Raw genomic sequence first — 9954 nt, forward strand, 5'->3', positions numbered from 1 at the left:
TTCACGAGCTGATAGAGGAAGATTGTGACATGAGAATGGAATTCTGTGAGTCAATGCTTACCCGCTTACAAGAAGATGGTGACCTTCTGTATCGATTTTTGTTTTCAGATGAAGCCACATTCCATGTGTCGGGAAAAGTGAACAGGCACAACTGCCGAATTTGGGGGGTGAAAAATTCACGTGAATTCGAGGAGCACAAGCGAGGTAGTCCCAAAGTCAATGTGTTGTGTGCTGTTTCAATGGACCACATTATCGGCCCTTTTTTCTTCGAGGAAGAGACGGTAAATGGTAACAATTATCTGAACATGCTACAGACATTCCTTTTGCCAGATCTTACTAGGTTAGGCATCCTTAATGAGACCCACATGCAACAGGATGGGGCACCGCTGCACTATGCCCTTCAAGTTCGACAGTTTCTTAACGAAGAATTTAAGGAGAGATGGATTGGCCGAAGAGGACCCACACCTTGGCCTGCAAGATCACCAGAAATGTCGCCTTGTGATTACTGGCTGTGGAGACACGTGAAGATCAAGGTGTGTTCGCAGAAGCCAGATTATCTGCAGATCTCAAGAACAAAATATCTGATGTGATTTTGAACGTTCCAGACGAGCACCGCCAACACGTAATTCTTGATTTCCCAAAAAGACTGCAAGAGTGTTTGGACTTGGATGGTGCACAATTGGAGGTTTGCCGATGAACCGTAACTAGCTGAAACAAAATTTTGAACCTTTCTCTGAGTGCACCAAAAAGTATTTGATAATACATTACGTAGTTTCCAAGTTATAGAGTTTTACTTTCCTGCAGGACTTTATGGACTCTCTGTAGTACCTCATAAGAGCTGGTCGGACTTTGGTAGTGTTATGCCACTTAGAAAGGTCTGTTGCTAAAGGCATCTCAGTTTCTATATATCACACATATGATTTTAACTATAAGACATTTTTAAAAATAAAGATAGGGCTACTTCGAACAAGAGTAGATTATTTTGAAGTTGTAGCACTAACGATGGAGTTTGCGGCACTAACGAAGCACTAACGATGTGTGAAGTCGAATTTCTGGTCTGCCATAGGTGGCCTGCTAACTTCATGGACATTGCAAATTTATATTTAATTAAGCAATTAAAAACAGTGAAGTTTTATCAAACATATCGGAATCTAGTAGGGGACTTAAGTTATCTGTTAGGGAAGTCACATCGCTAAAAATTGAAGTTGTTTTCGCTTGAAACTAAAACAAAAAAATTCTTAGTATTCCAATTGTTGTATACAACAATTAATACCATGAACAGCCTTCATTCCCTTAGTTTCACTTCAATTTTTAACACTGTAACATCAATTGACTCATGGGATTTTATACGATTTACTTATTATTCATATAGGCATTGACTTAGTTTGTTCATTATTTTTTTTTTTTTAATTCTTTTCACTTATACCTGAAGCTCGGAACAGATCGAAGCACATAAATGCACTATCATAATAAATTAAAATGTCATACTTGATCGATGCTGATCTGTATACCTATTTTCTGACCCACTCTGTACAGTGTAAAAAGTTAATTTGTAAATAGTGATTACACATCTGACAATATTTCACGTTGCGAAAAACGATATCAATTCCATATTCAATTTATTTACGTATGACAAGTGAATATTATATCTTCGTAATAATGGAACATTTGCAGTGAACTTTTATAGTGTTTTGTCTTGATCATAATGACCATAAGCTTCTTGCTCAAAAAAAAAACTTGTGAATCCTTGTTAATTAGAACATTATTGACATACAATGATTTAACTTAATTTGATAATGAATTTTGTGCAGATTTGTTCTCATACTAAATTGTTTTAACATTACAATGTTATACAGGGTTTGTCCGGAAAGTAATAGGACTGAGTCGATTTAAAAAAAATTATTGAGCCAATCGTTACAATTCTTTAAAAACTTTCAAAATAGGCTCCTTCTGCGTCGATGCAGCGCTGCCAGCGCGATTTCCAAGCATTGAAGGCGTCACGGAAGTCATTCTCCGGAATAGCCTTGAGAGCCGCGGTGGAAGCTGCTTGGATCCCCTCTCAAAATGCTTGCCTTTCATCGGGCGTTTCTGGCGAGGAAACAAAAATAAGTCCGGGGGCCACATCTGGGCTGTAGGGCGGCTGCGGAAGCGTTGGGATGCCGGCCTTGGTCAGGTAGCTGTTCACAAGAAAGGCGGTGTGAGCCGGGGCGTTGTCATGGTGCAGCTTCCAGTCGGTTCCGATGTCTGGTCGGACCCGATTGACCCTTCGTTTGAGTCTCTTGAGCACTTCCACGTAAAACTTGGCGTTGACGGTTTGTCCAGGAAGAACAAATTCATGGTGGACGATGCCTTTGATTCAAAAAAGACAATGAACATCATTTTCACTTTGGATTTGCTCATTCTTCCCTTTTTTGGGCGAGGAGACGCCGGCGTGTGCCACTCGGAAGATTGCCTCTTTGTCTCCGGATCATACTCAAAGATCCATGATTCGTCACCTATGATTACGTTATTCAAAAATTGGGGTCACTTTCACACATGTTCAAAGTTTCTTGGCACAATTTCACTCGCCGCAATTTCTGGTCGTCAGTGAGCACTTTTGGGACAATCTTCGCGCACATCTTGCGCATGTTCAAATGCTCCGTCACAATTTCATGAACCACAGTTTTTGGTAAATTTAACATCTGGGCAATTAAAAGAATACTTAGTCGACGGTCTGAGTTCAAAACTTCGCGCACACGAGTCACATTGTCGGTGTTTGTCGAAGTCGAAGGTCTTCCAGCACGGTCTTCATCGGCGACCTCTTCCTGGCCCTCCGAAAAGGCCTTGTGCCACCGAAACACACCACTTCTTGCTAAAACATCATCTGGGTAAGCCTGCTTGATCATATCAAACGTCTCTGTCGCAGATTTACCGAGTTTAACACAGAATTTAATCGCGTACCTCTGTTCTAACGAACGCTGCATTTTCGGCTTGCACCACTCAGAGAAACACGTCTCGCGAAAAAGCCTGTCCTGACTCTCCGTGTGCTTTGGAGCAGTGTTACGAGACACGGCAAGCAAAATTTCACACACCTTCCGCCCAAATTACACAATTTTACACACAAACTGGAAGACCGTGCACACAAAATTGCATAATATATAACTACCTATCTATATGTATATTATGTCTGATGATGTATATATATACCTATACGTATATCGACCAGCCATTGTTCAAAGATTCAGTGCTTGATTTATTATTATTATAAAACCGTTACCTTCTTCCTACCGATTGTCACTTTCTTTTTACTTTCAACGGTATTAACGTTTTTAATTGGACATCGGCCGGTCATCCTGATAAGTTTTAACCTCCAAGCCACACTAGTTGATTCAGTCAGATAACTTGGTCGCAGTGGTAAGCTGACAACTTATACTTTATTCAAAATAACACATTACTACTGCGAAAAGTTGTATCATACCGTTATCTTATCTGACTGTTAAAAATAACAGGACATAGTAGGATTCTAACTTCTTGAGAAGTGGTGAGAAGACAAAAAAGACTTCTTACTTCCCTCCGCCTAATGTTTTGGCCAAAATCGAGGGTCAACATTCATTCATATTGCTTTGCTTGGGGATGTAGGCTAATGGTCATGACACCCGCTTCTCAAAAACAAGAAATGAGGTATCAAGGAAGCAAGATAGTTTTTATCGCACCGCCCTGGAGTCAGGTATTGGCGCTCATAGTTTTTAGAATGCAGTTTTCAGGGGAAAAAATGGAAGTAATGAATATTTGAACGAAAGGAACTGTGCAAAAATTGTCAATGATCAAAGTTTTTAATTGTGCCAAACTACACACAAAATGCACACAGATTGGCATTACACATAAAATGCACACACAGGACAAAATTGCACACATTTTGTGTAATTGCACACGCATTGGCAACGCTGGCTCGGAGACAACTGACCAGCCGCTCGTTCGTTAACTAGGAACGCCCTCTACCGGATCCAGTCGGTGCGCGCACGCTCCGAAGTACAGTCATGGCGGAATAAAATCAGTCCTATTACTTCCCGGATAAACCCTGCATAATACTAATCATATAAACATTTCCCTGTGTATCAATTAAGTATGCACAATACAAAATTTATTACAAAAATGCAGAAGAAATTAATCGGATAATTAAATCGTACTACAAAACAAAATGAAAAAGTTCATATGTCCGCTTACAGAAGCCATTTTCTTTGTCCGTTAGCGGCCATAAAAGGAATCATCTTCTCAATATTAGGTGACAGGTGGGAATAGATTGATAGGAGTTCAAGTCCTGCAAGCTGCTCCCCTAACGTTCTGTTTTGGAGAAGGATTTGATTCTTTAGACTGAAAAAAATTCTCTCTCCACTGACGCGGTTGAAAATGGTGAGCAAGGTAAGATTTTGAGTAGCTTGCTGATTGTTGAAATATTTTTAACACTTTGACTGCCCATCGTCATTTTTGAGAATGAACATGGCGCCAACGTATGTTTGATTACGGTCACCACCAGGCCACGAAGCGATATTCAAATAACACGTACGTAGAAACCTCAATATTCAATATTTCAATTTTTTAAAACCAGATCTGGCTCCTGGCAGGAAAAGGTACGTGATACATTGTTGCATACCATTAAAATTGTAAAAGAATATATTTCTTTTACAATTTTAATAGTACGCAACAATACATTATTAATTAAAAAGTGTTAATTTCCTTGTTTTTTATGTGAGCAACGTATGGCCCATAGGGCCTAGACGTAAATTTGTTTCTCTGAGGCCCCGTGAACCATATGTAGCTCACGCATCTCTTCCGCCAGGAGTCAGATCTGGTTAAAACAAAAACCTGGAATACTGAATATTAAGATCTCTAGGTACGTATTATTTGAATATGCTAAATTCTAAAATGTGAAGTACGACAGTGAATAGAAGCCCAAACAAGTCGCATTTTTGCATTTTCAGCAAGTTAACATTTTCACATATTTTTCGTGGATATGGATGTATAATTCGAAAACCTAAACCGCATGCAATATAGTCACACACTTGACCAAAAACATCATATTCAAAAAGAAAACATAATCCTTTTCGTAGGCTTCAGATAAGTGCCAAACAAAAGTCAACGCGTGAGCCATATATGGCTCACGGGACTCCACGGTCAGTTCTAATGTGAGACATATATGGCTCACGGGGCTTCACGGAGCAGTTTGGTGTGAGCCCCATATACCTCACATGGCGGTCAATATGTTAAGTGAATAACACTAGTTAACAAAGGTTTTGTTACATAAAAAGAAATATCTGTTCTTAAAGGAACTTTTTGCGCTGAATTTGAATATGCACTCGGTTTTTCTCCATCACGTACGATTTTCCCGTAACAGAGGGATTTTCGGGAAAATCCCTCAAAAATTTCCCTTTTCGTTTATTTTACACCCCAAGATCTTGTCCCCTTGCATATACTAACATAGAAATTATACCTAAGTATACTTTGATTCATATTAAACAAACCCTCCAAGTTTCGTAATAATCGCTTTATTCTTTCTAGAGAAATAAATATGTTTGTATGTATACTGTGTGTACTGTTTATTGCACCTTATAGTAATGCTTTCAGATCTCTTAAGTTGAGGTAAAACGTTTTGCTTTATTACCACAAACACATATATAAAATATAATACAATATAATTTACAAGTGTGACAATTTACAATAAACAATAATACAAATGTACCAAAAGGTCATGAAAAGACAATCAAAACTATCACAATATATGAAACTTCCATTGGGTTACAAAAACGTACACTACTTCCTTCTTTTGTAAGAAATGTTGCATTCTCTAACAAGACCCCAACAATAGTCCCCCATCATTGAAGGATCCCATCGTCCCTGGTACCTTTTCTCCATTGCCATTATATCTTGGTGGAATCTTTCCCCTTGTTCGTCGCTGAGAGCACCTAGGTTAGCAAGAAAGAAGCTGAGGTGGGAGTGCAAAAAGTGGATTTTTAAAGACATCCTACAACCCAACTGTTTGTATTTCTGTATTATGTCCTGTACGATTTCTGTGTAACTCTCAGCTTTGTTATTGCCCAGACAGTTGCGCACAACACACTTAAATGCTGTCCAGGCAGCTAGCTCAGCACTGTTTAACTTGCTGTCAAAGCTATCATCAAGCATTAATTTCCTAATTTGGGGACCAATAAACACTCCCGCTGAAATCTTAGCATCACTCAGGTTAGGGAACTTATCTCGCAAATACTTGAAACCTTCACCAGATGTGTCCATGGTTTTGACAAAGTTTTTCATAAGTCCTAACTTGATATGAAGTGGCAGTAGTAATATCTTATTAGGATCTACCAAAGGAGCGTATTTGACGTTGCATTCTCCAGGTACGTAATTCACTCTAGGTTCCCATTCCTTCACTTCATAATGTTTGTCATCAGCTCGGCTATCCCATAAACATAAAAAACATTGGTACTTCGTGTAACCGCACTGCAGTCCTAATAAAATACCAACTACCTTGAGATCACAACATATTTGCCAACAATGGTCCTTGTAATTTATAAGATTTAGCAAAGTTGACATGGTGTCATAGGATTCCTTAATCTTCACTGAGTGCGCAAGTGGTATAGAAGGTTTTTTATTTCCATTGTGTAAAAGGACAGCTTTAAGGCTGACCTTTGACGCGTCGATGGAACGTAAGGAATTCCTAGCTCCGCCATCAACCCATTTATATCCGTACATACGCACAAATTATCTTGCATTGAGAAATAGCTTGAAAATTGAACATGCCTTTTCCTGTACACTGATATGTTCGTTTCTGCATCCAATAAGTTCCACTGCTGGAGCCTTGATTCCAGAAGTTCCGCCTCTTGTTTTGTCAGGTGCAAATCACGGACTAGGTCATTAAGTTCACATTGCCGGATGAAATGTGACTCGCGAACACAGTCAGGGATGAACGTTGGATCCTTGGATGTACATGTTGATGTCGATGGTTCATCAAGGTCATGATCATCATCAGAGTCTTTTGGCCATATCTCTTCCCAGTTGGTAGGGGGCTCGGGAAGTGGAAGTTCATCCCCGTGCGGAATAGGTCTAATTGCGAATTTAACGTTGGGATAACTTATTGTGTATTTGCTTTTTTTAGAATGTCCCTTAACTACTGTGAGACAAAAATAACAATCATCCAGATGGTTAGTGGGTTCTCTCCACACCATTGGTACAGCAAATTTCATGAACCTCCGTTTCCCTTTGGCCCATGCAAGTAAAGCGACGTAGCACGACGCACAAATTATGTTGGGTGCCCAAGTTTTGTCCTGATCTCCCACACGACATCTGAAATATATATAATATGCTAGTTTCACCGATGGCGTAATGGATCTACACTGTCCTTTAACTACAAACTGGCCACACACATAACAAAAACTATTTGGTGAGTTAACACACGAACGCCGTCCTCTTGACGCCATTGTACTGATCACAAACTAAACTTCTGGTCTTAGTTGGGTATAATGCCGTTAAGATCAAACATGAAAGCACTCTTAGCAGCAAAGACAACTTTGAAAATGAAGTAGTGTTAAACCACACGTCAATATAAAAATGTACAAAACTCCCTCACCAGGTGTCAAGAACACAAGAAAGAAAGAAATGCGCGGGGGGAGGGGGGAAACGATACCGTAGTGGAAAATTCAGACTGCATTAGTTCATTGTTGTCAACAATGAGTCTGTATTCCATTCTTTCTTTCTTTTGCATTCTGTTACATTTGATAACAAATATTGATAACCATTTCATGAACAAAACGAAAAAACTTGGAGAATTGTATATATATGTATTAAGATATACATATACTGTACGTTTAAAAAAATATACGTTGGAAGTACATTCTATTTTTATACACGTTTCTAATTTACAGAGAACAATACAAGTGTGTTGTTGACTGTTGTAAATATTCATTTTTATGTCTGTGTTTGTAGTAATAAAGCAAATCGTTTTTACCCCAACTCAGGAGATCTGAAAGCATTACTATCAGGTGCAATAAACAGTGCACACAGTATACATACAAATATATTTATTTCTCTAGAAAGAACAAAGCGATTTTTACGAAACTTTAGGATTTATTAAATATAAATCAAGGTATACTTAGGTATAATTTCCATGTTACTATATGTAAGGGGACAGGAGCTAGGGGAATAAAATATCTGAAAAAGGGAAATTTTTCAGGGAATTTCCCGAAAATCCCTCTGTTACGGGAAAACTGTACGTGATGGAGAGAAACCGAGTGCATATTCGAATTCAGCGCAAAAAGTTCCTTTAAGATCAGGTGATTTTTCTCATGTAACAAACAAAAAGTTTAAATTTGTTAACTAGTGTAATTTGATCCGATATTAGCATTCGGTTAATAAGACCAAAGCGATATCAAACAAGAGAAAATATTACTGAAGTAAAACACACTGATGAAGTAATTCATAACCAACAAATTATTTCATACACATTCAATCCTTATTATACAAATTTAAGTAGAATATATGACAAACACAAAAATAGCAACCAATTTGGGAAAGTTAACATAAAAAATAATCCAAATCCAATGTACATATATTCTGTAAATGTGACAGACGTAATTAAAATTATCAATCAAATGAAAAATAAATGGTCAACAGGCATTCATGAAGTACCGTCTGCGCTTGTCCAAAAAGTTGTAAACAGTTCTCTAGCTGAAGTTTTATGCTATTTAATAAAACTGTCTTTCCAAATAGGAGTATTTCCTGATAAATTAAAAGTTACCAAAGTCAAACCAATTTATAAAAAAGGGGATAAAATGGATATCAGTAACTATAGACCGATTTCTCTTATTACAACATTTGTGAAAATATTAGAATTAGCAATGAACAAACAGGTTACACTATATTTACAAAGTACTGGAACAATTACAAAAGATCAACATGGATTTATTAAAGGAAAATCAACGGAAACCGCTATTTACCAATATCTGAATTACATAAGCGAACTACTAGATAAAAGAAATAAGTGCATAGGATTGTTTTTAGACCTTACTAAAGCGTTTGAGTTAGTGCCTCATAGAGAACTTTTATATAAAATAGAGAAATATGGAATAAGAGGACTAATAAGAAACTGGTTTCATTATATTTGACAGATAGAATTAGTGTTGTAAATAGAAAAAAACCGTTCGTATTTTTTCAGAAATGTACGTTTTTTTTAAAAAAAAAAACATTGCCTCTCGTTTTTTTTCTAAATTTCGTTTTTTTTTTCAAATATTCACTTGTAATGCATCTTACGTCATTTAAGTCTGAAGTATTTTTATGTAGGTGTAATTACCATAAAATGCAACATAAATTAAACACTAGATACTGATACGGTACAAATATTTTACAATTTATATGAGTAGCGTACCTACTAATAATCCGGGTTTCTGTTCTGTTTCACCAATATCAACGAAGAAATAAAAGTATAAATGAACATTTGTTTTTTCGTGAAAATAGGCCTTTAATAAGTACGAAAATAATATCACGAACAGTATAAAATGCAAATAACTTGTCTAAAAGTAAAAACTAATACTAATTTGACTACTAATATTTTTCTGAATATCATATATAAATAATTTGTCGACTAGATATATGATATGCATTGCTGGCTCTACCATAAATGAAACACTTGCATTTGCACGGGGCTGCAATATCTGTCATAAGTATTTTATTTAAAATAAATATTTCTTGTTGGAGACAGACTTCATGATCATGGTAGCTAAATTTACTAAGCTGACCTTCTATTTGAATACTACATTCATAAATTATGTTTAGGTCGCATTAGTTTAAGTCACATGGTCAGTGCTAAAGCAAATGGTAAAATAAATCCCAGAATAAATTGCTTGATTGTTGCCAAATACAGGAACTGAATTCTCGAATGCCTGTCCCCTTCAAAGTTGGCGTGGGTCAATGAAAATTTGACCCACG

Source organism: Thermobia domestica, chromosome 5 (genome assembly GCF_964235325.1).
Source record: "Thermobia domestica chromosome 5, izTheDome1.hap1.1, whole genome shotgun sequence".
Taxonomy (NCBI): Eukaryota; Metazoa; Arthropoda; class Insecta; order Zygentoma; family Lepismatidae; genus Thermobia; species Thermobia domestica.